Here is a 12,271-nt window from a genome sequence, read left to right as displayed (position 1 = left end):
TGGGTGGTACTCTCCAGAGAAAAGAGCTACTGAGTTTATTCCTAAAAGGGTGCAAATCAATCGCTGGTGCCTGGCAGAGGCCGGCATTGGCACCAGCTGTAATGTCTCTGGAAACCTCAGATGGCAAACAGAGCAGTAACACAGAACGGTGATGGATTTATTCTCATTTACCCCAGTCTCTGTGGAGCTCCTTCACATAATATCTGTTTACCTTGGACTCTGTTCTAAGACTACGCTTCGTCCCTAATTAAGAAGGTAAATCATAAAACCTAGTTATGAAACCAGTATTTTATGTAACTAAGTATCACACTGGGTAAACATTTATCACTTCAGATGTTCCTGGCAGAGTGACTTGGAAATTTATGGCCCTAATACCTAAATCTTAATTAAAATATCTTTGACTTTTTCCTTCAGATGCAGTCTTCTCTCTGCGGGTATTACAAGATTAAGCAAGTACTGCTATGTTTTAATTGTTTATAGGTAATTCATTTGTTTTTTATAGACTAGATGCTCTAACAGCCTAAAGCAACAGTGCAGGGAAATCTAAATGCAACTAAAAAGGAAGTAGGCAGACACTCCATTAGTTGTGTACTGTGTTAGGAAAGCTCTGTAAGCTGAGGAATTTCTAATTCTACACATACAGGATCCACTCCAACCTGACAAAATACAATATTTTGTACTCTTCTTTTGCTAGGCTCTGTTTCTGTTCCCTACAGTGCCAAGAGGATGAAAAAAGGAGATGGAAACTGGCAGGATCTGATGACATTTGTGTTATCTGTGTGTAAGAGCTCAATTAGGAGCAATCATGCTGAATTTTCATCTCCATTCAATAAGTACTTCTGAACATTTCTAAACTTCAGCACAATCCGTTGTGTGAGTCTTCCTCTGATCTTCAGTGCTTCTAATGACCTTATTTGAAAATTACATTGAAAACTTCAGTACAATTATTCTGAATTCATCCTCATTCTTTACAAATGTTAATTCTCAAAGAGCCTGTCCTCCTGTCTCTCCCCCTGTTCATGTCTCTCCCCTTTTATTCTGTCTAAACACTGTGAAGCCTAGAGCAGCTTCTTCCTAAGACTCCTCCAAAGTTTTGACTCCTGGTTTTGACGTGGTCAGTCCAGGGGAAACCAAAATAGCGGTACACCATTCTTGCCCACTCCCAATGCCTTTTTGCACTGAGATGTGAAATGCAACTGTAAATATTTTGAGGTTAGTACACAGTAACACAGTAACACAGCCTTTTTAGGTTAGTACACAGCATATGACTCACTGGCTGCTGCACAGAGTCTGTGTTTGCTGTTGTGTGTCAGTGCAAGAGGAGAAAGCAGATGATACTGTTATTATGCAAAATCACTTCCACCCATCCTCATGACTCACCAGCGCGTCACCAAACAGGATTTACATCAGTTTCAAAATATATCTCCATTACCAATTTCCACCGTGGCAGATTACTTATTTCTTCCTTCCACTCCTTCTCTGAATGACGAGAACATGGCTATGTGTTTTCCGCTCGGAAGCAGAGCAGGGCCAGTGGCTGCTCCTGGCTGGTTCAGCTCAGTTTGCCAGAAGCAACAGCCTCTTGCTTAACAGACGGAGCAGAAATGCCCTGATGCAATGTTTGCATCTTTCCTCTTCATTGAATGACCAAGCCCTGTTCCTATGATGGAGGTTTTCCTCTTCAGCTGAGATTTTTTGGCTCTATTAAAAGCAGTTCCATTCATTTGTAACTTAAAGAGTTGACTCATCTGGGAATTAATGTAAGGTAGCACTGATCTCAGCTTGCTGTGATGTGCCAGTCTGTAAGTGGTGTCTGTAAATGGAGACGACTCAAGGGCTCCTTAAGTTGAGACAGATTCATTTGCCTCAGTTTAAAATTGCTACAGCTTTTAACACCTTAGTCAAATAAACTGCAGTGGGAAGTCAGTCGATTTGGTAAAGGAAAACTAAGATAATCCTCTTTTAGAATAGCTAGTTATTGTCCAGTGGTACCATACTATCTCAGTCTTGAAGAAGCACCTGGTAATGATAGTAAATAACTAAATACATTCTTATTTATTTAAGGAATTAAATTAAATTATGAATTTTGTGGCTCTCTGCTCTGCCATACTTTGTGTCTAAATGTGAGTAGGTGACATGTAAGTGTACTTGAATGTTTAGGTTTAAATTAAATCAAGATTGGATGGATTTGCAAATCCCAACAGGTGTGGAAATTTGGAAGTTTAGCTCTGTGCCTTATTTCTCTAACCCACAAAAAGGCAATATTCCAACCTTTGTGTTACTGGCAAAGTAAATATACACACACTGTATGGGATGCCATGTCAGAACATCGACTAGGACATAGGGTATAAAAGCAAAGAGGTCTACCAGGAGGAGGTAGACCTCTACCAAGAGGTCTACTATCCTGAGAAGTATCCCAGCTGCTCTTGAGGAGGCATAGGCTCACTCATGCTTAGAACATTCCCTGAATTTTTCATTGACTCAGCTGCTGTTTCCAGATGGAGCTGTGCTACAGACCAAAACACTGCTGGAGGGCATTACCTCACTTGTCCTTAAAGTCTATCCCCAACATCCCTTCAGTGCACAGTGTTTATTCACAGTCTGAGTCTGCAGCCTGACTTTGTGGCTGGGTATATTGTACTACACCTGTGCGAGCAAAGCATTCTGACTCAGTTGTCCTCAGAGGAGAGGAGACCAACAACTCTGGAGGCGTCAGTGCTTGCTCTTTGCATGCCTGATGGCTGAGACAAAGCCATGACCTGCTGTGTCTGACCACAGCTGTGTCACTAATACCATTCCATTCAGTGTTCAGCTGGGTTCACACTCGACAGGATGGTAGCACCTTTGTTCCGTGCTGTGAGTGCAATCCATCATAAGGATAGGGAGAAAACCGATAAATTTAAATAGCTTCAAGAAGAGTTAAAAAGCAACAGCAAAAAAAGAAAGCAGCTCTGCAAAACAGTGATTTGCAGAGAGCTTCAGGTAAGAGCTGCAGCTTAAGGAGTTTGGAAACATCACAGTATGGAAATTAAGCCCTTGGGATTCAGTTAGAGACAAAGATATTTGACCTTACTGTAATGGTTTTTGAGTTTAGGCCTTCCTTCCTGGTTTGCCAGAAAGGAAGGAAGGAAGTATTCCACCCTATTCCTTTACGTAACCCAGCATATAAATAGATGGAGAGAGAAGCCTCTTTCTCTCTTCCCTTCGGGCGAGGTTTGGAGACAGCAGACTCCCACAGGTCGGTCTCGCTCCTGTGTGGGAGCTGAGGCCTGGCCGGGCCTACAGGGCCCATTGTTTCTGCCGATCCCGGGTCCGGTAGTGTGGCGGTGGCGTTTTGCGCGATTGTGCTATCTCAAAGAAAGTATTAAGGTTTTCTTTGGCTACTTCTTTATTGAGTGTGTATACCTGGTTTTGGTGGGTTTTTTTTGTTTTGTCCCCTTTCCCTTTTCTGTTTTTGGGTGTTGGGGTTTTTTTTCTATTATGTGTATATAGTTTTTGTAATTGTATATAAATATAATATAAGTGTAAATATATTTATATATATTGCTCTAGCTCACTCTCTCTCTTATTTTGGTTCTCTTCTTTTTCTTTTTCTTTTCCCTCGGTTTTGGCGGGGGGGGGGGGGGGGGGAGCTCTTGGGGTAGGGTTAGGAGACTTGGCAGAGAGCCAGCTCAAAACCACCACACCCTACCTGTGGCCCACTACAGCCTGTGGGGATCTAAGGAATAGCTTGGAGAGCAGTTCAGCTGCCCAGCCACAGAGGATCAAGTCAGGTAGCAAGCAACTACTGATCCAGGTGGGATCCAGAAGGATATGGGCCTCCTGTTCGCCCCACGTCTTACCTATCAGTCCTGTTGATGGATTCCATGATCTTAAAAGTCTTTTCCAACCTAAATGATCCTGTGACTCTGCCAGGATATCTCAGCTGCCTTATGGTGTGTGAAATGGCACTGGACACCTCTGTTCACACAGTGGTGACAAAAGACAGCTCAGGCTGTCACCAGTGAGAGCTCAGACACCCAGCTTACAGGCAGACAACACAATTTTGCTGCCTGGAACTGAATTTCACACCTTGGCTAAGCTGCCTTCTGTCTGCTAACTCTGCTCCTTCCATTCTTTTGCAGAAAATGATGATACATCCTGGTTTCTTTGACATGCTATGCAAAAAGATTGGATACTTCAAAATCTATTGCTTTATTATCCTTTGTGAAGATTTATTTAAGATATGACAAGGTGTTAGTAACTACATGAAAAAATAAATAGTTCTGTGAAGCAGCTGACCCACTTCTAAGGGTTATGAAATTCACAACTATCTTCTGAAACTCAAATTTCACTGATGTGGGGATCTTCTTATTGTGGGTTTCTTAAGGGTCTTTTTTGTTAATTTGTTTGGAGGTTTTTTGAGTGGGTTTGTTTTTTGTATGTGTATATGATTTGTGGGGGGGTTTTGTTTGTTTTTTTTAATTAGAAAATTGTTCCCCTTGAACTATGTACCCACATAATTATTTTAAACAAAAATGGATTTTGTATTATTATTATTCCAGTTTGACTATTATATTCCTTGGGGTCAGTTGTGTGAGAGCCAACAAGAGATACAAAGGCCTCTATGAGGAGGCCTGAACTGTCCTCCAGCAAAGCAGAGCAACAGGAAAATTACAGGTTTGATTTAGCATTTTGAGTGCAATCCAAGTCTGACAGAAACAAGTGGCAAGACAGTGTTAACTGAAATGGGGGCAATATTTAATCCACTCATTTTAGCTTCAAGTTTTGAAGCTCTTAAGTTTGAAGGGTTTGAATATCTATATGAGAAATACACTTTTATTATTACAACAGCTTTTTTCACCTAAACAAAGGAGAATCCTTTTCTACCTGTCTTAAGTGATACCTTTTAACAGGGTCAGATGAAGTATTTAATAAATCTAAAGCTGGTTTTTTAAGAATTCAAAGTGTGGAGTTTTTTTAAAGAACATAAAGTTATTTTCACATAATTAATTATCTTGATATATTTTCCATTAGAAAATATTCTAAGAGTATTTGAAACCACTACTTTGCCGTACAAATCACATTAATTGTTAGAAAAATGCCAGAATGCATGTACCATAATCCATTCTGGTATCAGCTGGGCTAATTCTTCTTAAATAGTTTAATTATCAATTTTCCACAGGGTGGAACCTCTGAGTGTTTTTGAGTGGGACCAAACTCTATGGAAAGGAGTTCCTATGGGCTGGGGCTCTGCATCACAGACATGTCTCTCTGTGCATAGATTACCCATCATGGTCTGAAAAAATAAATTTAAATTTAGGCCTTAGAGTGTCTCTAGAAGTGCTAAGCATTCTAAGCTGTCTCAATGCCCAGTATATCAGTGCCAGGTGGATAAAGCTTCTGTGATGCCATACTGGTACTAACACCTCTCTCTCAATGGTCCCAGGAGCAGTCACACCTGACACTTTGGGATGAACCTCTCTCTGGTTGCATTTGCTGTGTATTTCCTATTGCATTCATCTAAGTTCATGATGCTTGTTTTCGTGTTCTTTTCTGACACCTATTTAACCTTGAACTGAGCCATAAAAGCACTCATATAGGTAAATCTGATCCACAGTTTCACTGTAGATCAGAATTCCAGGGGCAGCTGGAATTTGACTTCAGAAGTTTGACTTCTGTAGCTGGTGAAAACTCTGTCTTTTCATCTTGCTTCTTCAAACATTTGCTGTACTACAGGTAATAGAAAATCCATATATAATTTAATTTTTCCAGACCCTTAATCAATAGAGCATAATAAGTAGATTGACCAAATAATTGGTCAACCAGTCCTTTGCCTTATGATGCTTTGGAGCATTGATTATTGCTGCAGCATGATTGGCCTCAAGCCACGTGCTCCAGCCCCTGGTTCAGGTCAGGTAAGCCCTTACGAGCAGATTACAAGTCTCTTGTGAAAACACTCAAAATACAGTGAATAAGTCCATTGTGAAATATTACCAGTTTGAAACAGTATTGTCCAAGAAATAGTTTTACTAATGACTACAAGCTTTCACATGGGTGAATGGGGCAAGTTAAGCTGCTGTTTAGCTATGAGAGATAAAGACAAGGATGCATCTGAATTCAGGGCAACCAAATGGGGATTGCAGACATTGAATACTTCTAAGAAAACCAGGCTGTTGAGAAGAGAGGAAGAATATCACTTAGCAACATGAAACCATTAAAAACTGCAGCCTTTGGTAGAGGGCAGTTTACAAATCCAAGAGGAACAAGGGAAGGGAGGAACGGGAGAACGTAAAGGAGTGTAAGCAAGGGGAAGATAGGAAGTTGGAGTTGCAAGACAGAGAACTAAGAGGTTCAGTAAGTGGCCTACAACAGTGTTTAGCCAGGGTAATATGATAGAGCAGAACACGACTGGGAAGCAAGCAGGGCTAAGGCACTGCCTTGGTGTGGAAAGCGCGTCCTTACCAAGTGAGAGTGTTCCATGTAACCCAGGACACTTGTTCTTACAGCTGCTTTCTCCATTATGTTTACAGGTGAAGTCCATTTGAAAACAGTTTTTCTGTTTTGTCTTAGCCAAAGGAGGTAACCAGTACACGGGAAAACAGGTGGATTTCAGCTGGACCAGATGGCAGATCTGCCTTGGGCTGGCACTGTTGCTGACACAAGGTAGAGAATAGCAAAACAGACATGCACAAGAATAAAGTAACTGTGTAATGATTTCCACAGTGCCTCTATCCCAAGAGACCTGGAATTCCTCCTGAAGAGTCTGACAGGGAAAGGCAAGCCTCTGCCAGGCTCTACTAGAAGTTATCAAAGCCTTAGATTTTAACATTTGACTTAAAATTGAAGTTTGTGATGGAAAGAAAACTTGGTAGCTCAGGAACTACAGGAATATTTTCACACATCAAAAAATTCATAAATCTATTTAAAAAGAGACAAAGATAAAAAGGCCTGCATCAAGGTTCTACAGCCTTCAGCTGCAGGATCACTGTCTTTTCTTTCTTTGTTGCCATGGGTGTGAAGCAGGGTTGTACATTGGTACAGAAGGTTGAAAGCTGGGGACTTTTGCTTTGATGGAGAATGCATGATCCCTCAAATTCCTTCATTCATAATATTTGCTAATATCAACAGAAATAGTAAAGAGTTAATCAAAGAACCCACTTTTAAAAACTGAAATCCCATAATGGACCTTGAATTAGACATACAACATTTTAAGGAGCAATTCTGAGTCCACCAGAATTCTACTGTTGGGACATGCCGACCTCTTCAGGCTTCTTTCATCTCTTCAGTGAAAGGGTGGATATGTTCTTGGCATCACATGAATCTCTAGGGAGTACAGGGGAGCAAAGCATAATAATTATGGACAATATTAAGAATTTCCTTGGTACTACGAGACCAAGAGATCATTCAATGATCAAACACTTCAATTCAAACTCAAATCATTCAGCAAAGGCTTCGCGAGAGCTTTACCCCGGCAGTTACTCAAGAGCAGCCCGAGGTTGCTCTCTAGAGGTGGAAAATACAGATTTCATTTCAGATGATTCAATCAAAACAACGCATCAGAAAGCACAGACCCGGCCAGACTGTAAAAAAAGGAGAGGTCCTTGATAAGCCTACAGAGGACAAAAGCTAAACCCACCACCTTTTAAGAAGAGATACAGGAGCCAAAAAAAGGTGTGCGCACAACAGTGTGCATGCACACACTGCTTTTTGTAAGTCTTTAACATAAAAGTGATGTTGTCTGTTCAAAGCTGGCTCTCCAGCATCTACTTTTGCCTAATATAGGCCTGTAGTTTTCCCGTTGGCTCTGTCCAATGCAAGACTCTCTAAAAGTACCCACAGAGCCACAGCTTCCCAGGTCCCGCCAGCACCTCACATAAATCTTTCAGGGAAATACAGCATTGCAATGATCTGCTTATGGGCTCAAAAGAACCTCAGGAAAACCACATTAAACTCAGTGAAGTTGCAGGAATTCAAACATTATACTTGTATATTCCCAGAGCCTACAGAAAGTGAGCTTCTAGGTGAAATACGACCCACAGACCTTTGCAAGAGGAAGCGTTCGTGATTTAGTCTATCCGTGATTCTTGCTGTTAATGCCACAGTACAGAGAGCTGACAGAGTTCATTTGTTTACACTGAAGAAACACGAGAAGATCCCAGGCATGGATTCTATCCCCATGAAGTGAAGCGTGATGCCATTTGCTTATGACTCATCTCACCAATTGTGCTCTTAAAGATATTTAAGTCAGTATAAGATAAACTATACACTGTCTTCCTGGAGACAACTACTAAGCTGCTGGCAAATATTAGGGTCTTTCACTCTAAGAATCCAGTCCTGGTTGGGTGGAAGACAAACATTGCAGTTGTTGACATTAAGTGATAGAGCAGAATTCAAACATCCCTTCTGCAGTGGGAATTCTGCCAGAAAATCACAATTAAAATACAAAGCTATCTGGGAAGAAGTTACTTTCTAAACACTTCTGTCACTGCATGCAAGGTTTTCTGTACCTAATAGTTCAGCAGACCATAGGTACATTTATCTCCCAGAAAGCTTTCAAAATCATCAATATCTTTAAGAAAACTGAATTAATACAGAAGTCTAAATACTGAGCATTTCAAAATATTATTATATATTAAAAACAAACAAACAAAAAACCAAAGCAAAGATCTCACATCTGCTGGTCACTGTGGATTGCCCCATCTAACAGCTATATTCCTTACAACAAAAGCAGACCCAGAAGCAGGTGCTTGAATACTGCAGGGGCACTCACCACCCTCTGCTCAAGAAAATAATTAGTCTCAGGAGCATCTTATCAATCTTTACAAATAACTGCTGGGAGGGTGTAAAGAGGGAACCTGGCTTCTCAGTGGTGCCCAATGAGCACAAACCAAGATATATCACATCTTGTCTAAACATAACACAGTTTTAATACTTGGGTGTTTGAACACCAGAGAAGGTTGCCCAGAGAGCATTGTGGAACCTCCAGTCTTGGAGATTTTCAATACCTTACTGGACAGTCCGGAGCAATCTGTTCTACCTGACCTTGCTTGAACAGAAGGGACTAGATAATCTTCAGTGGTGCCTGCCAATCTCAACTACTGCCAAGCTGTGACGTCTCTCATTAGTGCCAAGTTGAGGAGCCCAAGCACCCTCCTCAACCCATTGGCAATATTCTTCCTAAGGCTGTTGGCCTTCACTGCTGCAAGGACTCATTGCTGCCTTGTGCTCAACATTTCCAAAAGGAGTCCTGGGTCCTTTTTTTGCAAAACTGCTTCCCAGTCAGTTTTGTACTGGTATGTGGGGTTATTCTTCCCCAGATGTGGGACTCCACATTTCCCTCTGTTGAACTTCAGGAGGTTCCTGTGTCCCCACTTCTGCAGTGTATCGAGGGCCTCTGATCAGGGACCATTTGGCACATAAGCCATTCCTTCCAGTTTTGTATCACCAGCAAACTTGGTGAAGTTGCACTGTTCCTACCATCCAAATCATTAATAAAAATGCTAACAAATACTGGCCTCAGTACTGACCCCTGGGGCACCCCACTACCCTGGGCCTCTGGGTGGGTGTCATGCCACTGATTACAAGCCTTTGAGCCCAGCAATTCACCTGCTTTCCAGTCCACCTGTACATTTACCTATTTTGTACTCCATCAGTATGTCCATTATGTTACAGGAGACAGCATCAAGGACCTTGCTGGAGCCAAGGTAAACAACCACCCACTGCTCTCCTCTCATCCACTGCTCTAGTCATCTCATTGCAGAAGGCTATCAGGTTGGTAAGGCACAAATCCGCACTGACTACCCTTAATCACCTTCCTGTCCTTAATACAGTTTGCTCCTTGATCCTTCCCTGGGATCAAGGTCAGGCTGCCCAGACAGTACTTCCCCAGATCCTCTTCTTGCCCTTCTTCAAGACAGAGCGATGTTTGTCTTCTTCCAACAAGTTTGTGGTGGTTCATTTTCCTTAAGTTCACTGAAATCCCCTCCTGTCTGACCTCAGATATGGTGATGCTCCCCCGTGCCCCTTCCTGTTCAGTAATGAGCTACTAGGTCTGCTTAACTGCCCCTTCTACAAGCTCCTAGCTACCACATTCCCTCTGCTTCTGCCCAGCTCTCTGCTCCTTCTTCTCCCCAGTCCTGGTGATCCTCAAACCCACTGCGGGTATTGCTTTCTCACACAGTTTTATTACTAAATTTTGTCAGCTTTCAAATGGTATCCATCAGCAGCATTTCAATATCTATCTTAAATTCACTAAAATACTAGTACATTGCTATTTTAGGTACTTCTGCTGTGCAGCAGCTGTCTCCCCTTCTCAGACTTTGACTACAGACATGTAAATTGTGACAATCCAGTTATGTCTGCTTTTTCTATTAGGACATAAATCATCTGCTATTACTTATTATAAGAAAAATAAAATTCCCATACTCCTCACATTCCAGAGTATACTATGTTTTTCATTTCTTCCACAAATTACTCTCTAACTTAATCACCTGGCATCCTTCTCAGAAACAAAATGAAAATTTTCCATTTCTACACAGTTTTAACCTTGTTCCATTTGCCAGAAATCTTTGAAGAACCACAGAAATAAACTATAAAAAGAGAAGGTTCTGTTTCTAGCCTTTCCCTGTAAATCAAATCTAACACAGACTAGCTCCCAGCCCCTGTATCCAAAGTATCCCTCTTCAACACTAGGAAGGCCCAACGGCATCAGACGTCAGCTCTTCTATGGCTGGTCATTAACATTCAATACTCTAAAATACTCCCTTTCATGCAAACAGCAATTCTAAGTCAGCTCAGCCACAGGTAACTCCAGCCTAGATAGATCACTGACAGGAAATGCACTGTAGGTATTTCCCTGCAGCCCACAGTGGAGCAGGGACTGTCTGCAGCCTTTGGAGAGGTCCATGCCAGAGCACATATCCACACTGTAGCCTCTGGAAGACCCAAATCACATCAGGTGGACATGTCCTGAAAGAAACCTGGCCCACAGAGGACTCATGCTAGACTAGGTTTACTCTGAAGGACTGCAGCCCATAGAAGGAGCCTTGCTGGAGCAGAGGAAAAGTGTGAGAAAAAGGTGAAGCAGAGAACTGTTGAGAACCAACCATAATCCCCCACTCCCCATTCCTCTGTGCTGCTGGGCACAGAGGTTAGGGATAAAGGAGTGAAGTTGGGCCTCAGAAAAAAAGAATGAGGGTAAGATGTTTTACTTTTTGTTTGCTTTTCATCGTCCAAATCTATTGTAACCGGCAATAAAGTAAATCTTCCCCAAGTCCAGTCTGTCATGCCTGTGATGGTAACTGCTAAGCAATCTCCATGTCTTTATCTCAACTTATGAGCTTATTCACCTTGTTTTCTCTCCTGTCCCATTGAACAGGGGTAATGAGAGAGCAGCTGGTGGGTATCTGTCACCAGCCAAGGTCAATCCACCACGGCCTCCAGAGAATTTCCCACATTCAGACTTGCATCCTTTGCCTCTCCTCTTATTGCCATGTACTTCTGAGAAGTGCTCAGGCACCTCAGAAGGCTCCATCTTCTCTGTATCCTCTGCTCAGACAGTTGTAAATACCAGTAAAATCTGTTCTTTGCTTTCTCTGTCTCTTCCCCAGCATGAAGAGATGTGATTTTCCCAGCCACAGTGTCATATGCTCCAGCCCCCTGACAAGCTTGGGTAGCTTCCACTGGAGTTTCTCCATTATGGTACTCTATTTCTTGTACTAGAGAGCCCAGATGTGACTTAAGAAGTGCCCAATATTGGGGAAGGATGGCTACCCTCTAACTAACATCCCAGGAGACAGCTGGCCTTTGCCACAAGCGCAACTAGTTTCCCACAAGCAGTTCCAGCTCCTTCTCTGCAGTGCTGCTTCCTGGCTAGTCAGCCCCCAGCATGTACTGAGGCATGAGGGTTATTCCTCCCCCAGCGCTGGACTTGGCAATTCTCTTGGCTGAAGTCCACACAGTGCCTGTCAGCCCATTTCTCCAGCATGCCCACATCCCTTCGTGTTTAGCACATTGACTGTTATCCTCACCTTGGATGGTGTCATTCTACTGTTCACCTGCACTTCACATCCACTCATTTCAGAATGATCAAGGGCTGACTGAGCAGCCACCAGTTATCCTGAACATGGCCAAGTACATAGCAAAGCAGTTCACACAGTGTTTACTGGAGACCTAAGCCTTTACCTGCACTTGCTTGTAGGAAGGCTTTGAAAACAAAATCAGAAGGGAACTAAGGTGAAGAACAGAGGCAACAGTTTAGCCTGATTCCTTCCTTTGATCAGAGAAGCAG

This window comes from Pipra filicauda, unplaced genomic scaffold, assembly GCF_003945595.2.
Source record: "Pipra filicauda isolate LSUMZ 115617 unplaced genomic scaffold, ASM394559v2 scaffold523_size368350_pilon, whole genome shotgun sequence".
NCBI classification, from domain to species: domain Eukaryota; kingdom Metazoa; phylum Chordata; class Aves; order Passeriformes; family Pipridae; genus Pipra; species Pipra filicauda.
Note: the sequence above shows the minus strand (reverse complement) of the source record.